Raw genomic sequence first — 22,444 nt, forward strand, 5'->3', positions numbered from 1 at the left:
ATTGTTTCTACCAGTTAATTCTCTTGAATATTTCAGACAATAATCACATCATCTTCAATAATAATTATATTTCTTCTATCACCTATATCACCTTCTCCTATTATTTAAAAAAGATAACTCTCTTTTGCTTTTCTAATTTTATTGAGTAGCACCTCCAGAAATACATTAATCAGTAATGACCATCAAACATAACCTTGTGTTATTTTTCACTGTAATGGGCAAAACTATAAAAATATCTATTTTTCTGTATTACGTGATAAAATTTAGCTTGCTAGTGAGATATCTATCTACTTAGCTATTGCTCATTTTTACGGTCATGGATTTCTTTGATACAAACTCATGAAGGGTATGGACCCCCATGCCTGAAGCCTCCCAAGTGTGTATTAACATATATATTGAAGTAAAATTAAAGAGTAGTTTAGAGATGCACTTTAGCTCACCCATGGAGCATATAGGAGTCTAAGCACCAGTCTATGAAGCAACCACCTTCAGCCGCCTGCATTCTTCCTTTTCGGCTGCTTGTCTCTTCTGCCCCTAGCAACACTATTCTCTACTAACCACCTCCAGAACTCCCTATGAATCAAACCCCTTGGCTGCACCTCCAAATTCGCCATCTTTATGGTAACGGTGCCTCTTGGTTATTGGCAGTTAAGTACTACCACCACTTGGGTAGTACTTTCTTTGAGACTTCTGCATCCCCATGGATATTGAGCCCAACTCTGTGATGGCCTCATCCGCTGTCATCCTCGACTTGCAGAGAAGAGCCCCCACTGAATTTAGTGCAGCTGGTTCCCTTCTTCCCAGCACACTCCTGATGGCCTTGATGAATAGTATGTCTTTCAGACCTTTCCTTGGAACGTAAACTCTGGCGGGCATCCTGACCCGATACAATATGTCCATTCCAGCATGCCCATTTCCCTCAGCCTCTTTACTTGTCCTCTGCTGTTTGCTGGGGCAACTCAAGCATTTCCACTTCATTCAGAGTTGGCCATCAGTTATGATAGTTATTCCAGACTTCCATAGGAAACTCCAGCAGTCAGTTTGCTCCATCCTCTGGGGTTCTTATCAGAGTGTAAAGTCATGTGCTCTAAGAAAGTGCTTCAAAATCAAAGAATTCTTGCTTATCTGGCCTTGTATTCTGGCCTCTTGATTAAATATGCTCAAACTCCAATCACGGGAGTTTGGCTCCTGTCGGTACGTGCAGGATAATTCTTGCAGCTTTTGAAGTGTACAGTCTCTTTCGTCTTTATCAGGTTCAGAACATTCCTCACTTAGTGATGCTGGGATTTCCCCTTAGTTATTGGTTTGGCAGTGATTGGTCTCCAGGAGAGGCAATAGAGGCCATTCTCCAGGGAGGTACCCGTTGCTTTGAATAGAGGAGGTTTCTGCAGTGTCCTTCTGCACAGCTGAAATTCTATCACTCACTAGGGAAGTATGGGCTGCTTCTGCAAGCCCACAAGTTCAGGGAGCCTGCAGAGTCGATGTCTTCAGAGGCATCTATCCAGATGTCCCCATCCTAAGTTTTCCAAACTAGGTTATGACTTTGCATAACAGGCCTTCCCTGGCTGAGCATTCAAACAAGTCTGAAGCTCTGCCACTCATTCACTCATTTATTCAACAAATATGTCTAACTGTTTTTCAGGTGAGCTGGCCTGGATGGCTGGGTATTTGACGATGAACAAAAATGATAGGATTTCTGCCCTTGTGGTTACACATACAGAACAAATAGATGGTGAATAACACTCTGTATAAATGTGTAAAACTCTGCAATATGCTTCTACAGATTATAATTATTTCCACATATTAAAAATTATTTTAGAATATTAATTAATAAATTATTTTGGTATATTGTATGGAATTATCAAAATTTAATCATTTAACTCTTCTTTCATTGTGACATTTAGGTTTTACTTCTAGTTTTTTAGGACCACAACAAACACTATAATGAGGATTATATCAGCACCCTTTCAGTTTCAGAATTTGCAGTTCTAGAATTTTTTCCTAGTTCTTTATTATCATTTCCGTTTCTCTACTGAGATTATCTCTTTGTGGATAAGGTCTATATTTTAAGTTCTTGAGTATATTCATAATACATTATAATATACAGTATATATGTATCTATTAATATATATATAATATGTTTCAGTCCATGAATATATTTATATTATATAATGTTAATATAATATATATAATTTTGTAATTTCTGTCCCTGATCATTTCAATATGTGGGTCGTGTGGCTTCTATTAACTACTACAGTTGTTAATTATGGGTCATATTTTCACCCTTCTTTAAAGGTCTAGGACTTTTATGATTGCCTGATAGAAATTATAAATCATATATTTTACCAGTTTACGTTCACATTTACTTCATTTTAAAGTTACCCAGAAATTAGTTAAATTACAGATTGATCCACTTGATCTTTTTAAGTCTAGTCTATTTAAGTTTAGTGTTTAGTCCTAGAGTTTGTCCTTTATTCTAGGGCTTGGTTCTAACTCAATGGGGGAGCATTCTACAATCTTCCAGAGTGAGGAGTGAAGACAGAAGCTCACCACTTCCGGGCCCTGAGGACCTCCCCACCTCCACTCAGCCCTCAGCCTCACAGAGCCACTGGCTGCAAGTGTGCAGCACTGCGCTTGGCAAATGCATTGGGGACTTGAATGCAGATTTCCAGACACTGACTCTGTACGGCTGCATTGTTTCTAGCAAATTCCAATCAATTCAGCAACCGGGCATTCTGATCTCTCCTCCATTAGTTCAGTGAGATTGTTCTGTTCTGCTGGTATATTTCCTTCCTATGTTCTGGTCTGAAAAGGGCTCCCTGTCCAGAGAGGTGATCATGTAGCTTACTTTGTGTTTCCTTTGTCTAAATAGTCACTGTGTACATCAAAACAGTTACTTCATATGTTTTGTTTTGTTGTATTCTTCTTTATGCCATAAACTGAAGCCTACCTTCTAGCTAAAGAAAAAAATCAGTCAACCTAATTCATGAAAATTGAAAAATGTAGAATAATACAATAAAACATTTTCAAATCACTGGAGGTGTTTTAAAATACGCAAGGGAAAGATCTGTAGATTTGACATTAAAATTTTTAAATTTTTGAAAAAGGGTAAATGAAAAGTATAAAGTTTTGAAAAAATTCAAAACATATAAAACACTTGCTTGAGCTTTAAAAAGAAAATACTGAGGACTCTGAAAAGTAAACAATAGTAAGGGAATTGGGAACTGAAGTAAAAATCATAATGACACATAAGGGAGATGGCCTCATTTGCAAGGAATTGCGTGAAAATATGGAGGACTTAAACTTTTTAAAAATAAACAAATTGGCATTCTGGCCAGAAGAATGGAGTAAGGACCCTTTAGGAGCCAAAGAATTCAGGGCACATCCAGAGAAGGGAGAGTTAGAAAAAGCGATCTCTTAAATTTAATGGATGAATTGACATACGTCCTGAGCTGACTACTGAGCCATTAATGTACTAAACAAAACCAAAGAAGGCTAACAAAGGCAGCTAGAACTAAACTATGACATAAACCACTGCCCACATTCAAGATTAACCTCTGAGTGGTACATACATCGAGAAGACCCAAACAATACAATAAAAGCTTCGAAAACTGAACTGATCCACAGAAGGGAAACATAACTGCTGTCTGAAACTAACTGGGTTGATTACTGTTAAGCAAAACAAACAAACATACAAACATCAACATTCTTCAGAGAATTTTAACAGAACCCAGAATATTATAACATATTATTCAAAATGTCCTGAATATACAAAATATATAATATACAAAAATTATTTGACATACAGAAAAATAAAGGAAAATTTGACCATTTCTAAAAAGAGTAAACAATTAATAGATGTCAACCCTGAGATAACTCAGAGAGAATGTTCAGACAAAGACTATAAAGCAGTCATTATAACCATTCTCCCTAAGTTAAAGGTGAACACCCTTGAAGTGGATGAGAAACAGGTGGGAAATAGGTGATTAAAAATAGAAATTAAAAAAAAAAAAAAAAAATAGAAATTTTAGGGCTTCCCTGGTGGCGCGGTGGTTGAGAATCTGCCTGCCAACGCAGGGGACTTGGGTTCGGGCCCTGGTCTGGGAGGATCCCACATGCCGTGGAGCAACTAGGCCCGTGAGCCACAATTACTGAGCCTGCGCGTCTGGAGCCCGTGCTCCGCAACAAGAGAGGCCGCGACAGTGAGAGGCCCGTGCACCGTGATGAAGAGTGGCCCCCGCTTGCCGCAACTGGAGAAAGCCCTCGCACAGAAACGAAGACCCAACACAGCCATAAATAAATAAATAAATAAATAAATAAATAAATAAATAAATAAATAAAATTAGCTATTAGTTTAAAAAAAAAATAGAAATTTTAGAAATGAAAAATTATACAATCTGAAATTATAATATTCACTGGATGGACTCAGTAGCAGAATGAAATGATAGAGGAAAGCGTTAGTGAACTTAAAGACAGATCAATAGAAATTATACATTCTGAAGAAAAAAAAGAAAAAATGACAAAAAATATGAGCAGACCTGTTGCGACAATATCAAAATATCTAATACTAGTACAGAATTAAAGGAAAAGATATTGGTACAGAAAAATATGTTTAAATAAATAATGTCTTTTTAATTTTTTAAGTTTGGTGAAAGAAAGTTACAGATTTAAGAAGCATAGTGGATCCCAAACAGGATGAAGTCAAAGAAAACCATACTCAGGCAAGTCATAATCAAACTTCTGAAAACCAAAGATGAATAAGAAATTTTGAAACTGGCCAGAAAAATATGACACATTACATATAAGGGAGCCACATTTGAGATTACTGTTGGAATCATAAATAGTGGAGGCAGGAAGAAAGTGGAACAACAGCTTCAACATGCTAAAAGGAAATAACTATTAACACAGAAGGTTACATTCTGCAAGAAAAATTCTTCAGGAATGAAAGCAAAATGAAGACATTCTTATGTCAATAGAAGACATTTTCTATAAAAATGCTAAAGGAAGTTCTTCAGGCTGAAAGGAAATTTACCACAGTGAAATTTGGAACATCAGGATGAAGAGAATAAGAGAAGAAGTAATAACTGGATAAATGTAATAAAACTATATTTCTTCTCTTAAATACTTTAAAATATGTATGGTAGTTGGAAACAAAAAGTACATGATTTTTTTAAGGAGGTTCAATGTATAAAGATGCAACACACAAAAATATAACATAAGGGTCAAAGGACCTATTTGGTTATAAGACTTCTAGGTTTTTCTTACAGTGGTAAAATATTAAGTCATTAGACTATTGAAAGGTAGGATCATGTATAATAATCCCTAAAGCAACCACTAAATATAGTATAAAGTGATATAAGCAAAAAACTATATATATAAAGTATAATGGCCTACTAGAATATATAAATTATATATACTAGAATAGAAACGGCAAATAGAATAAAAAACAGAGGGGACAAACAGAAAACAAGCAGTAACATGGTAGATATAAATCTGACCAAATCAACAATAACACCAATTAAAATACAGAAATTGTCATATTGGAAAAAAAAGTCAGTTACATGTTGCCTCCAATATGATCATTTTAAATATAATGATTGGATTAGTTAGAAGTAAAGTGATATAAAAAATTATACTATGGGGCTTCCCTGGTGGCGCAGTGGTTGAGAATCTGCCTGCCAATGCAGGGGACACAGGTTCGGGCCCTGGTCTGGGAAGATCCCACATGCCGTGGAGCGACTGGGCCCGTGAGCCACAATTGCTGAGCCTGTGCGTCTGGAGCCTGTGCTCCGCAACGGGAGAGGCCGCGATGGTGAGAGGCCCGCGCACCGCGATGAAGAGTGGCCCCCGCTTGCCGCAACTAGAGAAAGCCCTCGCACAGAAACGAAGACCCAACACAACCATAAATAAATAAATAAATAAAATTTAAAAAAAAAAATTATACTATGGAAACACGAATTATAAGAACACTGCTACAGTGATTTTGATATCAAAGTACATTTTAGAATAAGGAAAATTGTCTGGAGTAAAGAGAGACATTGCAAAATGATCAAAGGGTAAGTTCACCAAAAGAACATAAATATCTTTAATGCACGCCCCTAAAAACAGAAGATAAAAATGTATTTATTAAAATTGATAGAGTAAGAGGAAAAATACTCAAAAGCACAATTATACTTGGAGACTCTTTATTCTCATTAACTGATAGAACAAGACAGAAAATTACTAAGTATTTAGAAACCCTGAACATCATTGACCAATTTGATTGACCTAACTGACTGTGATGGTTAATTTTTGGTATCAACTTGACTAAGTAATCATGTCCAGATGTTTCATCAAAATCCGGATGTTGTTTGATCCAAACAAATCTAGATGTTGCTGTGATGGTAATTTTTAAGATGTGATCAACATTTAAATCAGTAGATTTTGAGTGATGCAGATTACCCTCCATAATGCGGATGGGCCTCATCCAATCCAATCCCCGGAAGGCATTAAGAGCAAAGTCTGAGGATCCCCGAAGAGGAAGGAGTTCTGGCTTCAGTCTCTTGCTGGAGTTTTCAGTCCATTTGCCCTTTAATTTAATTTCTAGGTTTGTCAGTTCACAGTTGTGTGAGTCAACTCCTTGAAATCTCTCTCTTCTCTTCTCCTTTCTCCTCCTCTCTCTCTTTCTTTCTTCCTCTTTCTCTCTTTCTTTCTCTCTTTCTTTTTCTCTTCTCTCTCTCTTCCTCTCTCTTTCTTTCTTCCTCTCTTTCTTTTTCTCTCTTTCTTTCTTCTTTCTTTCTTTCTCTTCTCTCTCTTTCTCTCTCTCTCTCTCTCTCTCTCTCTCTCTCTATATATATATATATATATACGCATGTGTATTGAAAGACAATGATAAATACAACAAGGGAAGGGATTGGTCTTTTATAGAAATGGGTCATGCCTGTCTGTAAAAACAGATGAAAATGAATAGAGAGAAAGGAGGATGTGGAGGTTTGGAAGGTGAGAAAACATAGAGGTTGCTGTTTAATTGTACCTATTTTGTTCAATGAAGTATGAGGCAGAATCATCAAATGATAGTGTGTGTGAAAGGCTGAAGTTTGGGAACGTGAAAATAGTACAACATTGCAAGATGTCTAGGCAATGCTGAGTGCCATTAACAAATGTAGGCAATTTGCGTGATTGTTCATCTATCGTACCAAGTGTCAGGACTCTATCAGGTCTCTCTGGGGGCTGCATAGCAGAGAGATGCTGCCCATCTCCAACCTTCTGACCAGCAGGCTGGTGGGTCTCTCTCTTCTTTCTGTTTTCTGCTAACCTCTTCTCCTGATGTGGGGGCCTGATTCTGGGAATTCTTCAAATCTTCTTCTCCACCCATCGAACCCTGGTTTAAGACCATATGCACTCACCTAATTTTATGAATTGCAGCTCAGTAATCATTTTTGCTAACTCAGCTGCTTAATAAGCATATGAAAATACTTTACCAGTGAAATGATAATTTATTAAAATAATGCACATCAATTTTCTCTGAAACCTATTTTTTTCCAAACTCACACTGCATCACACAGTTCATTTGCATTTTTAAAATGTGTAGTCTAACGATCTAAAAGTCATTTCATGATAACTAAACCATATCAAAACTTTTTTTGTGCAATATGCCAACATACCAATTAACTACTTCTATTTTCTTAGATGCATAAATCAACTATAATTAACTATTAATTAATGAAGTCTTTCAAAAGGAGAAATTAAGTGACTAAAGAAAAATATCAAAAAATTTTTATTGTAGATACTGCATTATTTGGGAGACATAATGGAATGAAAATATATTTATGTACAGCGGTACTGAGGTACTGAGTTCTATTTTCTAACTCAGTGACAAGACAGTAGAAAAAAATAATAAAATCAAGATCCATAGGAAAATACCTCCTGATGGTAGGCACACTACACTAGCTCAGCTTATATTTCTTTGCTGAGACCCTCTCCAAAAAACTCAGCATGATTGAATTGTGTTGTTTTCTTTAAACATTGAGACAAATTTGTAAGTTTAGATAATTTAACAAGAGAATAATGGTTCTGCCTCATTCGTAATTCACCACAGTTGATTCAGCCTTCTGTTCCATGGCCACATTTTATCATATTTCACTGGAGTAACTTTTTGTTAGCAGAAGAATATCATTTATTTATTTTTAATCCCAGGGTACAAGCCTTGTTCAATATTTGAAAATCAATCAATGTATTCACCATATCAAGTCTCAATGTAAAAAAAAACACATATAGTCAAGTAAAGAGATTCAGATTTGATCTTTATAGTCTTGGGTTAAGCAAATATTTCTTAGATAAGACATTAAAATCATGAGCTATAAAATAAAAAGCTGATAAATTTGACTTCATCAAAATTAAAAACCTCTGCTCTTGGAAATATACTGTTAAGAGATACAGAATGGTAGAAATATTTGCAAATCACATATCTGGAAAAATGTCATATCCTATATATGTAAAGAATTATGAAAACTCTATAACAAGAAAACAAAACAAAACAAACATACCCAATTAAAAATGGGCAAAACTTTGAATAGACACTTGACCTAAGAAAATGTACATTTGGCAAATAAGGACATGAAAAAATAATGTTCAACATAATCAATTGTTGGAGAAATGCATATTAAAACTACAATAAGATATCACCACACACATCAGAGTGTCTAAAATTAAGAAGACTGACCATACTACATGTTAGAAAGAATATGGAGTAACTGAGACTCACATAACAGAAGACAGAAATGTGAAATGGTGCAACCACTTCAGGAAATAGTGTTTCTTATGAAGTTAAGCATACACTTCCATGTGACCCAGAAATCTCACTCTTAGTTGTTTAACCAAGAAAAGACATCTGTCTATGAACCAGGAAATGAGCTCTCTCCAAATGCTGAATCTTCCAGCACCTTGATGTTCCCAGCCTCCAGAACTGTGAGAAAATAAATCTTTGTTGTTTAAGTCACTCAGATTGTGGTATTTTGTTATGACAGCCCTAGCAAACTAATAAAACCTTCTAAGACAGGATAAGATCTCACTATTAAAACAGTAAAGAGACTGAAATGTTAAATAAGGGTGTTAAAAATGACCACTGAGGGCTTCCCTGGTGGCGCAGTGGTTAAGAATCCGCCTGCCAATGCAGGCGACACGGGTTCAAGCCCTGGTCCAGGAAGATCCCACATGCCACGGAGCAACTAAGCCCGTGCTCCACAACTACTGAGCCTGCTCTCTAGAGCCCGTGAGCCACAACTACTGAGCCCACGTGCCACAACTACTGAAGCCCGAATGCCTAGAGCCCGAGTTCAGCAACAAGAGAAGCCACCGCAATGAGAAGCCCGCGCACCGCAACAGAGAGTAGCCCCTGCTTGCCGCAACTAGAGAAAGCCCGCGCGCAGCAACAAAGACCCAATGCAGCCAAAACATAAATAATAAATGAATAAATAAATTTATGAAAAGAAAATGACCACTGAACCAATCTCAGAGAAATATGTGTCATGTTCCACCAATAAGTTTATCATTGGGTTATTTATTAGCTTATTTCTTAAGAGGATAGGGTTACACAATTCTGATCAAATGGAATCTCAGAATTCTAGAACTGGAAGTTCCTGTGTCCTTTTTGTAGATTTAGACACTGAGATACAGAGGTTTCAAAGAACTTGTTAAGACTCACAGTTACTTGAGCAAAAATATATCTAAATCAGCATCCAATTTTAGTTGAAAATAGTCAATAAGTCCTTAGACTACCTTTGTTGTTCCCTTAAGAAAAAAAGCAATCTGTCTTTGACATTTCTTCCAGCCAACAAGATTTCACTCCTTACACATTCTCCTCATTTTTCATCTTATTTTTCAGTTGCCCTTTCTTAGCGCATTATCAGGAGTGTGAATCACTTTTTACATTTCCAGTTTCTGTCTCCATGGCAATAGAAAGATCAATTTCATTGTAATTTTTTTTTTCTTAGCAGTTCAAATATCCTTTGGCTTTTATGTAAAAATCTTCTTCCTTAATGTTTGTAGCTTTTTCTCCTGATTCATCGAGGCTAATGGTTTACTAATTTTGAAAAAGACAATGCTTCTCTTTAACATTCACAATTTTTCATTTGCTTTTAGCAACAATGTTTAGCTCAAATTTGTGTGTCCTTAGACTTTTGCCAAGTGAGCTTGTCCTTTGACCCTTAAATATTAAAGAGAAAAAGGTTTGAATTCTTCAGTGATTGACCTATATTTCAACTTCAGATCATATTTGGTACTTCTCACAATGTAGTTTCACTTATACTATTTTTTAAAGAAATTCCTGAGTAGCTTTAGTGACCTCTTCATAAATAAAGCATGTGAAATGTGCCTGAATATCTCATAGTACAATTCTCAATTTAACTTCGCATGATGAAAATACTTGATTCAATGGTTTTGTCTGTGCGAAATAACAACTAAAACACAGTTTAATGCCATAAAAACTGGGCAAAAGCTTAATAAGTGTACTGTAATAATAATCATATTTCTTAAATATTATAGCTTGCTAATATTATTATCTCCCAGGGTAGAATTTGAGTCATTGCTGACAATTTAAATTTTTTTCCTTCATTTTTGAATTAGAAAGATTCCTTCTCTCCAAATTATTCAATTTCTCCAAATTAATTTTCAATAAGCACAATATTTCACATGTCAAATTCTCATGCACTGAGGGAAAATTTGAATAAATGCAATAGGTTTTTTTTTCAATTTCACCATCTTTATTTCCTCATCTGAATCACAAAATTAAAATTGTGATTAGAAACCTGTGTTATATGACAGAAGACTGGTGTTAAAGTCCCATAAATTCCACTTGATAGCTGTAACAAAATATATTTCATTCCTCCTATTTCACAGGCTTATTGGGTCTTAGATAATGTATATAGAAGCCCTTTGAACACTAAAAGCTAATACAGTAACAAATGAAAAGAATAATCCTTGAGCAGGCTTCCCCTGCTTCACCATTTTCTCCTGTAATGACTCAACATTCATTATTCCAGAATCAAAGGTCTCCCTCCATCATTTAATTTATTTCTCAAAGGATAGTCATTAGATCATCTCTATCAGTATCATTGAGAAGTGAGATGATTTTATTTAACTAAAGATTTCTGCGCCACATCCTAGACCCAGAAGCATAATATCAGGGGATTTGGCCCAGGGATTTGCATTTTAATGAATATCCAAGACAGTTCTTTTTCACATTAAAATTTGAGAAACACTAATCAATGTGTTTTTCATCTCTTTCTCACTTTTTTTCTTTGGTAGGTTAACTGTGAAAATGGCCAAATTTTTCATCCCTGTTAATATCCGTGCTCTTTGAAATGTGACTTTGCAGCTCCTCTCATCAGTAGGTAGAATCTATTTCCCCATCTCTTGAATTTGACTTGCTTTTGCTGATCAAATGTCATGGAAGTGGCAGTGTGCCAGTTTCAAGCCTAGGTATTAAAAGAATCTGGGCAATTCCACTCACTCTCCTGGAACCCTGCCACTACCACCATGAGGACAAATTCAGGCCAGCCTGCTGGAGAATAAAGACGGCATGAAGAGATGAATGGCTCCAGCTATCCCAAGTGAGAACCCCCAAGACCAGCCACCCATCCGCCACCTGATTAACCACCTGCAGACACATGAGTGAAAGCAATCAAGACAGAAGTACCCAGCTAACCAATAGACTCATAAGCAATAATATATGCTTACTGCTTAAGCCACTGAATTGTGGGTGGTTTGTCAGGTAGCAATAGCTAACTAAAGACTGCATGTATCTAGAAACTAAGGCTTAGGTAATTTGGGCAGTTTTCCAAAGTCTTCATGATCAAAGTCTACCCTTTTGCCTTTAACTTAAATACACACAGCATGTAAACACTTTTACAATTTGAAATTCTCCTCTGACTCTTTCTCAGCTTGCAACTTTTTTTGGTCGTATCATCATGCTATTATCTAAATTTCGTATATTAAATACGATTTTTTTTAAAACTCATCTGAAATTATACCTCAATTATGATTTTTCTAAATAAATAAAAAATGGGCATTTTAATTTACCTTCACAGAGTAAAAACATAGAACCATGTAAATGTATTTAGTCCACATAACTGTCTAACTTAGAATTGCCTTCAGGGTTGAAATGTTTGTAGACCTTTGTATGACTATATAATCTACATAATTTTACACAGTTTGTTTGCATTAATTCTAAACTTCATTTGAAGAAACAGAATAATAGCTACCTGAATAACTGAATATGTTTAAATATCTAAGATAATGTAACTATGTAATATCTGGAGAGGGAGAAATAACAATGGAAATTTTCTCTTTGGTCATTGACTTTCCTCTGCTTCTACTTTTGGCTTTCACATATTCAGTCACTTGTTTACTCAGTTATTAATTCTATGCAGATCACTCCAAAATCTCTGTGTCCAACCATGGCCTCCTTTTGAAGCATCAGGTACACTGTACCAACCACATGTTAGATAATTAGACTTGCCATCCTTCAGGCACCTGTCAAAACATACAATTCAAAGGTTATGCCTGGCCTAATAAACTTTTAGCTTTACTTTTTCAAGGTTTTCATTGCACTTTTACAAAAATCACATGTTATGGCTTAATACATTTTTTTCCTAAACAAAGCAAACATAGCTTTGGAAATATTATGATTCTAAAGGTGAAACTTGGATGTTAGCAATAAAGTAATTTGGCAGCAAGTGGATGCTTAGAGATTTTTTTTAAACCTTGCACTTCCAATATAAACAACTTATTATTTAACCTATCAGAGTTAAATTTAACTTAACAGACTACTTTAACCCTTTTATTTAATAGACCTACCCTAACAACATGAACTTTAATCTATGTTTGTTTGTTAGTTTTAATATAAGTAATGTACAATGTAATGTCTGAAAAAAAACAAAAATATTTTAGGGTTATGAGATTCTTTTCAAATTTTCCTGTTAATGAAATCTGTTTTCTCTACTTAAAAATTAACATTTATGATTTCGTATATTCCCTTTTCAAAGAAGGATTTACTCAGTCATTTCCACACTCCAAATACAGATGTGTTTAAAACTTAATTCCTCATTTTCTTCACAAAGCCTTGGATAAAATTCTTTTGCTGCTGTTTTTATTAGTGTCTAAATTGTCTCTTTTAATGACTATTAAACTTTCAGGTTTTTCCTCCCATATCATATATTTGTAAATATTTGTCAAATGAAGAAATAAATATTTCTCTTTACAAATAAACACATTCTATTTTCAAAATATTCATATGTGACCATTAAATACAAATAAATAGCAATGTCAGGAAGAGAGGTAATGAATAACTTTTAAGTTTCCAGCCACTAATTCCAAGTTGGGAATTTGATAATGCAACAAAGAATAAACTTTATAAAGATGGAGCTGGGAATCATGCTAAGACTGACATAGACACAAGATCTCCAAAATGTAAAGAAAAGTATCACAAAAAAACAAAATGAAATAAATTAATCTGAAGTAATGTTTATATTTTCCAAGGAGAAGAATAATGGGATAGGAAGCCAAAAACTGAATATCTTCTGAGGTGTTATTAGCCATGGAACATGCCTTTAACTTACACTTAAAAATTAGCTTGGCTTTTTGCCTAGATGCAAGTAAAGCCCTTTTTATGCATGTTCACTTCATGCTCTATGACAAGAGGTAGCTTCAGAGTCACTGTGTCTTTGATATACGTTCACTTAGAAGGTCGGAGTCATATAAGCTCTTTCTATAACCTCCTTAAACCTATGTACGCACAAAAGCTGCTTGAAATATCAACTCATAAAGTAACTCTATCATATACTATAAAAACATAAAATATATAAAACTCACGCTTGAGGTTCTATAGTTCTGCACCTTGATGTGACCTACAATGATTTGCCATTAAATGTTAATAATAGTTCATAGACCAGGATTTTTTTTAAAGCATGAAAAGCTTACTTTGATATGTGATTTCTTTGAAGAGCTATGATTTGTAGCCATATATGACATTAACGATTTTCTGTGCTCTGTGACCCTTTAATTTGGATTAGAAACTAAAGCTACATATTTGCCACTTTCTGTCTGCCATACTCTCAAAGGTCATCGTGAATTTTTTATTTGCCCTTTTATATTTCAGTGTCAATTAGAGCATAATTGAGTACTCTTCAATTTCCAAGATGAGAATAGCAAATATCAAGACTTCTTACTTTTTCCCCAGACCTTATAAGACTCTATACTCAGTCCTAGAGCTCTAAAATAACAGAAATCCTAGAAGTACAAGCTAGTACAACAAACTAAAAAAATACACTTCAAGAAAAAAAAAAAAAAAAACAAAACCACAGCATAAAGCCAAGTTTCTTAGGAGCCAAAGAAAACAGAAAAGTATCATCACAAACAGAAGATTGTAATGCAACATTTCAACCTGAATTTAAAAGAAAACTCTAATAGAACAGTTGCATTGACAAAGAAATATCACAAATCAAAAATAAGAAATCAAATAGAACTATGGTCCAAACACTTGGAGTTTTAACTGAACAATGGGTAAGACAAACGGAATTCACAGAACTCAGGAAAGAACTAAAGAAAAAGATAAAAATGTTTTCAGAAATGAAAGCTAAATTACAGGTGTGCTTCTCGTGTAGTCACCACAGGAAAGCATAGGAAGGGACAAAAAGAATAAAAATAAAGCAAATGAAGCAAACAAAAAGACAAAAAGGACTAGAGAGAAAGTGATTTTGGCTGGAATGACTGGCTTCATATTGCATAGCACAGGGCGATCAGCTCAAGACACAAGAGGGAGGGTATACGGGGATATATGTATATGTATAGCTGATTCACTTTGTTATCCAGCAGAAACTAACACAACATTGTAAAGCAATTATACTCCAATAAAGATGTTAAAAAATAAATAAATAAAGCATTAAAATGAATAGATAGATAGATAGATAATCACTCAGTCCCAATAAACTTTTGCTGTTGTATTAGTAACCCAGATCTGGGCTATTATACTATATTTTAGCACATAATTCAACAAATTATGAATGGTATTATAATTTTCTCATATTTCAGATTCTTAGAGTACATTTTAAAACAAGTAATTGAAAAAAGTATCATATCCTATTGAGATTTTTTTGATTGTCAGAAGCAGTCTCACAATATTTACCACACAGCCATTAAATGAAGCCCAGGTAAAAAGCACAAAACATATTTTTAGAGGGAAAATGTCACCTTTTGATACAAAAGCCTAATGTGTTTATATCCACACTCTACTTGGATTTCATACATTTTCATGCCAATGGAACCACAGAAATTGAAGGCTAAATTATCCTATGTGAGAAGAACCACGAGCTAAGCATCTTTAGAAAACAAATACAGTTTTTTTGGGGTGGGGGGAATGTTGTATGTTGATTACTTGCATTTTATTTTAAAACATTCCTACTTAGTCAAAAGGAAACTTAAATTCAACAGAATGCAACAAATTTTCTTAAGTCCTAAAGTATAATATACGATGAAGAAAGGCTTTAATGCATTTAAATTCCATTTCCATGACACTGATGCATACAAACTACCTTATAATCTCATCAGCTTCCACTAAAAGGCAAACTGCCAGCTCTTTCTTCTTTTTGATATTTCTTTCTTTATTTTTAAATATGAAAATCTGAAATAAGATGAATACTTGAGATCCATTAAAGTTTTATTTGTCTACGTATCATTGTTTTTAATTCCTTACCCACCTAGAAAGCAAGTAACAAAAATGAATGATTGAAATTTTTACATCTTCTTAGTCCCAAGGTAGAGAATCAAAAGTGTAGACAGAGAGAAAGAGTTAGAGACTCTATAAACCATTAACAGAATAATTAGCACTAGCAAAACAAGTGGTCCTTAGGTAACATCTTACACATTGAGAATTTAGAGATTAGCCTGTTTCATGTTTTCTAAAAGGCAGTAGAAACATCTATATAAATGCCACTTAATCAGGTGCTATCATGCCTACAATTCTCTAATTATAAAACTAGTTCATTGTTTAAATAAAATTTTTCTCCTCCTGACCCATACTTGTTGCTATCTTTTTTTCAAGATTACCATTATTAACTTTCCTCTAGAAAGTTCTGCCCCTTACCCGTTTGCTTTCCTATCCTTTCTCTTCCATTTTATTTTTCCCATAAGGATAATTTTTATAAAAGAAAAGACAAGTCATGTCATTACTTGCCTAAAGCACTTCAGTAGCTTCACAATGCACCTGAGTAAATCTAATTCTTATCTTGCTCTACTAGGCCCTACATTATTGAAACCATGTCAACAGGACCCTCAACATATGTCACTGTTCCTTTTTCTCTCCAGGCACCAGCCACACTCCCTCTTCCTAGAATGTGACACTTTCCACTATGTCATTTGTGTTTGCTTGTTTTATAAGCCCTACATGCTATCTTCTCCAGATCTTCTCCTGATTGTTTTCTAATCCTTCATCTCCAGGTTTAAATGTTGTCTCCCCTGAAACTGCATTCCCTTTTCACTCTAAATCAAGTGGGCCTTCTCTATAATTCTTTACTACCAAACATTTTTTTTCTCATGGTTCTAGTCACAATAGATATGTATTTATGTGTACAGATTTTCATTGTTTAACTCCCCTAACTGAACAGAAACTTCATGAGGGCAGGGATTGTGTGTGTGTTTTACTCACATACCCATCACCTTGCATAATATATATCACATAGTGGACAATAAATACCTTTTGAATGAATGACTGAAAGAAGGGTTGAATAGTTTTAATTATATATATAAACATATAAACACAGAATCCAAAATTTCAATGGGAGAGTACATTCTCATAGCTTTATTTCTATTGTCCATTTCATTTTTCATCCCTTTACCGAACAGATTCCTAAAATCTAGGCAAAGACATTAAGTATCTATGATCCATACAAAGCAATGTGTTTTCTCTCTAAAAGTATGTATTTTGAGTGGTAATAAAGCCATTGCCAAAATAAAAATTCACTCTTTTATCTAGTTGTGAAATAGACGTTTTTAGTAGAAATATGAAAATACTAAACTCATGGAGTTTGCAGTTTAGACATGAAGAAAGAAATGAATCAAATAATTAATATCAATTGTATTGTAAAACAGTTATTAATTGCAATAAATGCTGTTGAATAAAAGGGTTCTAAAAGTCACATGCAACATACAGGACAATGAACTTGTAGTAGGGGGACCTGCACTGGAGTAAAGCGCTGAAAGAGGGGAGTTGCGTGTTTCATTACTAACGGACAGTGTAGGGATAAAAACAGGAGCTAATGAGACAAAATATGCATAGAAGTCTTAAAAGATCATGATAGACTAGATGGGCCGTCATGTTAGTAATGGAAAGAACAAGGCCCTCACTTCAACACTTCTGGAAACTTACAGTGGGCAGGTCAGTGTAACAGACATTGCAAGAAAAAAAATTACTAAGAAAAGATTGGAGTGATACAAGAACCATGACTAGAAAGTGATCAATCATCCAATCTTACATAACAAGCAAACAATCAGAAAATAATCTCTTAATTGTCATTGGAAAGGAACCAATTCTAGGGACCACGATACTCCCAGTTCTGTCACTAAACAGTTGTTTGAATGAGTACACAACTTAACCTCCAATGGTTTCAGTTTACTCACCTAAAAATCCTTACCAGTGAAATACCCAATTTACTACAAAAGTTAACTATCTCTATTGTAAAATAAAAGATATTGACATTTTGTAACACTTTATTTTTGAGTGATAATTTTCATCATTATTTGTTCCTTCCCTTCAGAGAAGAAATTAAGTAGCTTCATTCCTCAATAAACTCCAAGTATGTGTAGTTAATAGAGTGTCCCTTCATTTCTGGGTGACAAACAGTCCCAGGGAGAATTATCCCTGCTGAATTTGTCAGCTATAGAGAAGTGGGCCAGACGACACTGGAAACTGGATAAGAGCTCTCATCTGAGATGAAGTTACACAGCATCTGAAGACTATTAGTATAAGAGCTGCATTTTTAACAAAATGATACACTGCAGCCTAAAATTTACATGGAAGTTTCACATAATAGGCTTCAGGCAAAGCTCTAAAATATGTAGCTCATAACTGTATTACATCAGAGATAAATTAGAAATGGTAAGCACCTGCTTTCTAAAATATTAGTGTGGTGATTCCTTGGGCTTTCTTATTTTTAAATTGAGTATGGATATAATAAATATTTCCCCAGTCTATCAGAATAGGTGTACAGTCAGAACACAATTAAATAGCATAAGAGTGTTTTTCTGCGTCTGTCACTCCAAATTTTTTTTTATTGAAGTATAGTTGATTTACAACATTGTGCCAATCTCTGCTGTACAGCAAAGTGACTCAGTCATACACATATATACATTTTTTTTTATATTCTTTTCCATTATGGTTTATCACCGGATATTGAATATATTTCCCTGTGCTCTGCATTAGGACCTTGTTGTTTATCCATCCTCTATGTAATAGTTTGCATCTCCTAACCCCAAACTCCCAGTGCCTCCCTCTTCCTCCCCCTCTCCCTTGGCAACCACAAGTCTGATCTCTATGTCTGTGAGTAGATCCAAATTTATTCCTCCGCCTCAAAAGTGTGTGTGTTGCAGACAAATGATTGTTTTTCAATATGGGAGCATTTTCCCAGAATGCAGGATTTAGCACTCCTGCAAGCACCCTGGGAAATGGTGCATCAAGCTACTAGTATGGATCCAAGAATCATGCAAAGGGATTGCCCACATATAGTGACGTGAAAATGCCAGAATTACTCTGGCAGAGAGTAGCAACATGTGATGAAATTATTCTATATTCTGATAACTGTATATCAAAATATTAATTTTATAGTATGTCATTTAATACTTTGTGATACCTAATATATAGTTAGTTCACAGGAGAGAAAACTTAGGGGTCAAAAAGTATATGACAAAATGCAGTCTTACAGTCTTAAGATTTATTGAGGATAATGGACATACAGAACATATGTCTATAAAGATTATATTTATCAATATTTAATGTATTTGAAGTTAAAACAAAAAATTCAATATTTATTGTCTAATTTCAAAACAAAAATAATAAACCAATTATACATTAATATACATAACATATTCTTCATAAAACAACTGCATTTTTCAAAACAAGAAAACAGTGAAAAAGAGACATCGTTATACATTTTTGCAAATCTTTTTACTGCCTGTCTTAATAGAAAACACCTGGAGCTCTCATAACTACTTCCACATTCAATTTGCTGAGAAAACACATTCCGTGTTACCGCTGGAAAACTCCACTCTGCGCTTGTTAGACAATGAGAGTGAAAAAAGCAAATAGTAACTTCTTATTTTATAAAGGTAACTTTGTCCTCACAGACCCCAAACCACATTCTAAGAACTGTTGCCCTAGAGAAACTCCATACTTGTTTATAAAGAGTCATTCAAACATATTTGAATCAAATGATTCAAAGAGTCATTCAACATTTTCTAATGGAAGAAAAATGGAAACAACACAAATATCCATTCATTTGGAATTCAATACACTATTAGTGATAAATTCATACAGTAAATTTCATTTAACAATAAAAATGAATACCTAGAGGTACATGTATCTGTATGGATAAATCTAACAAATAAATTTGAGACCAAAAAAAGAGTTACAGAAGGATGCACACAGTATGATAAAATTAATATAAAATGTTGAAACAGGCAAAGAAAAACATATATTTTATGAGCATACATATAGATTTGCCTTAAAAGATAAAAACAAGTATGAGATGGATAAATAATGAATCCATAGGAGTTGCCTGTTTTCTCTGGGTGTAGTAGAAGGAAACACAGGTAAAGAGGGGTACAAGTGATTTTGATTAAATTTGTTTAATTTTTTAAACTTGGTGACTATTTTATGGGTTAACTTAATTTTATTCACTTATACATTTTTGCATGTTTAAAGTAGTTTATACTTTTACTAATAATTATTATTAGTTATTAATAATTACCTGATAATTATGATAACTGCTCTGATAATGATTAAAAATAAATGGCACAGTGATACAGTATGAAAAGGTACAGACTTCCAGTGATGAAATAAATAAGCCTGGGGATGTAATAACTATAGTTAATAATACTGTACTGTACATTTGAAAGTTGCTGAGAGAATAGATCTTAAAAGTCCTCATCACAAGAAAAACATTTTTGTAACTACGTATGGTGACAGATGTTAACTAGACTTATTGCAGTGATCATGTTGCAGTACATAAAAATGTTGAATCATGTTGTACACCTGAAACTAATATAATGTTATATGTCAATTATACCTCAATAAGAAAATATGAATGAAAAGGTGAAATAATGAGTGAAGATTCTTTTGAGACACTTAACCACTAAAGGATACAAAAGAATATTATGTAGGAATTTTTTTTATAAAAGAAATATAGGATTGAAGGAGATTTTATTTTCCTTTCCATGGGAGTGACCTGAGCAAGAGAGGGACTTGAAGAGAAGGGAGGACAAAGATACAGGAAAAATATGGAATAATGGGTGGAGCAGGGTTCGTGTATTGTTGAAAGGAGGGGGAATCCACAGCATAGGTAGAAATGGATCTCAGAAGGAAAGACAACCTTTTAGTTGAGACTCTCTCAGGGGGGACAGAAAGATTAATATTATTGCAGCTAAGTTTAGTAAGAGATAAAAAGTTAAGGAGAGTTCACATCCGATGGATTCTCCTTTATATTTTTTAATAAAGAATGAAGAATGTACTGTGCCAGAGTATGGAGGGCAGGTGGATGGAACATTTCAAAGAAAAGAAGTTGACTTAAAAAATTCCACTTGGAGAGTAAGATATACAAGATTTCTGGTCAGGACTGAAGATTGTGCCCACTAACTTTTTCTTCCCTATTGTTACAATGAATGAATTGTCCATGTTCCTTTGTAAAGCTTGGGCTTCTGCTGTCTGGTAGATCCCCTCCCTTTTCACCTTCTCAAGACTATCATTCCTTTAGTTATATTCCATATCCCCTACAATATCAATTTTCACATTATCAATTTTCTGCTTTTACTGTGGCATTTCCATAACTTCACTAACACAATATATTATTTCCTATCACTGAAGAAAAACTCTAACCTGACCTCAAGTCCCCTTTTAGTAGTTGTTCCTTTCCTGCTATCCCTTATAGCAAAATTTATATGTGGAATCTAAAAAAGTCAAACCATAGAACCAGTGAATTAACTAGTAGTTTCCAGGGGTTTTCAGGGGTGAGAGAAATGGGGAGAGGTTGGTCATAGGGTACAAACTTTCAGTTATAAGATGAATAAGTTCTGGAGATCCAGTGTACAGCATGGTGATTTCAGTTAATAATACTCTATTGGATACTTGAAATTTGCTAAGAGAGTAGATCTTAAATGTTCTCACCACACATACACAACAATATGGTAACTAGTGAGCTGATGGATGTATTAACTTGATAATTATTTTGCAATATATATATATATAATCATCACATTGTACAGCTTTAAAAAAATTCATATCATACAACCTAAAAAAATAAAAACAATACTTTTCAAAAGTATTATTCAGACCTCTCTCCTGTGTTCTCTATTTCATTCAGTCCAATCAAGATTTTGTCCCCAGTCCTCAAATGAAACCGTTCCAGTCAAGGTCATTGATGATCTCTCCTTTTATTTTTAATCTAAACAGTATTTCTCAGACTATCCACTCAACCTTTCTGCATCTTAGACACAGTTAAACACTCTCTCTTTCTTGGACCTTCACCTGGCATTCGGATAATTTTCACCCATTTTTGATAAATAATTAATTTCATTTTGATAATTAATGCCATTAATATTTATCAATGATCTAACACATGTAAATACATGATTATTTTAAAAATTATTGAAGACCATTTTCAGTAGGAAAAATATTATTTTTAAAAGGTTATAAATCCTTCTGATTCTGAAAGATGAATTGGTTTTTGTAATTCTGTTTTATTCAAATTTTAATAATAGCAATAGTGTTCTGATTGTAAATATCTCCCTTCCTCATGTCAACCATGAGAGTAATTTCATACTACATTAATACATAAAATTGACTTGTTTAAAAGGAAATGAAACTAAGCAATATTATCAGACTCAATCCCTGCATGCCACATCTCTTCCTGTGTTATTTTTCTTGCAATGTTATCATCTGAGTTGCCAGGCAGAGGTTAGAGAACACCTGATGATTGACTGAGCCTGCCCAGAATGGATTCACTGTGTAATTACTCTTCCCTATATGAGTGTCATGGGGAAAATAAGATAAATCAATAGTTCTTTCATCTGAGGATATATTTCTTAGACCCAAAACGCTGTGTGTGGGTAAGCAAGTATGGTTTTTATTTTGATAATAAGAGCAGCGTTTTGTTGAACCAATTATATTTAGTAATTGTCTAAAGATTTGTTTCTCCTTCAAAGG

Source organism: Eschrichtius robustus, chromosome 9 (genome assembly GCF_028021215.1).
Source record: "Eschrichtius robustus isolate mEscRob2 chromosome 9, mEscRob2.pri, whole genome shotgun sequence".
Classification (NCBI taxonomy): Eukaryota; Metazoa; Chordata; class Mammalia; order Artiodactyla; family Eschrichtiidae; genus Eschrichtius; species Eschrichtius robustus.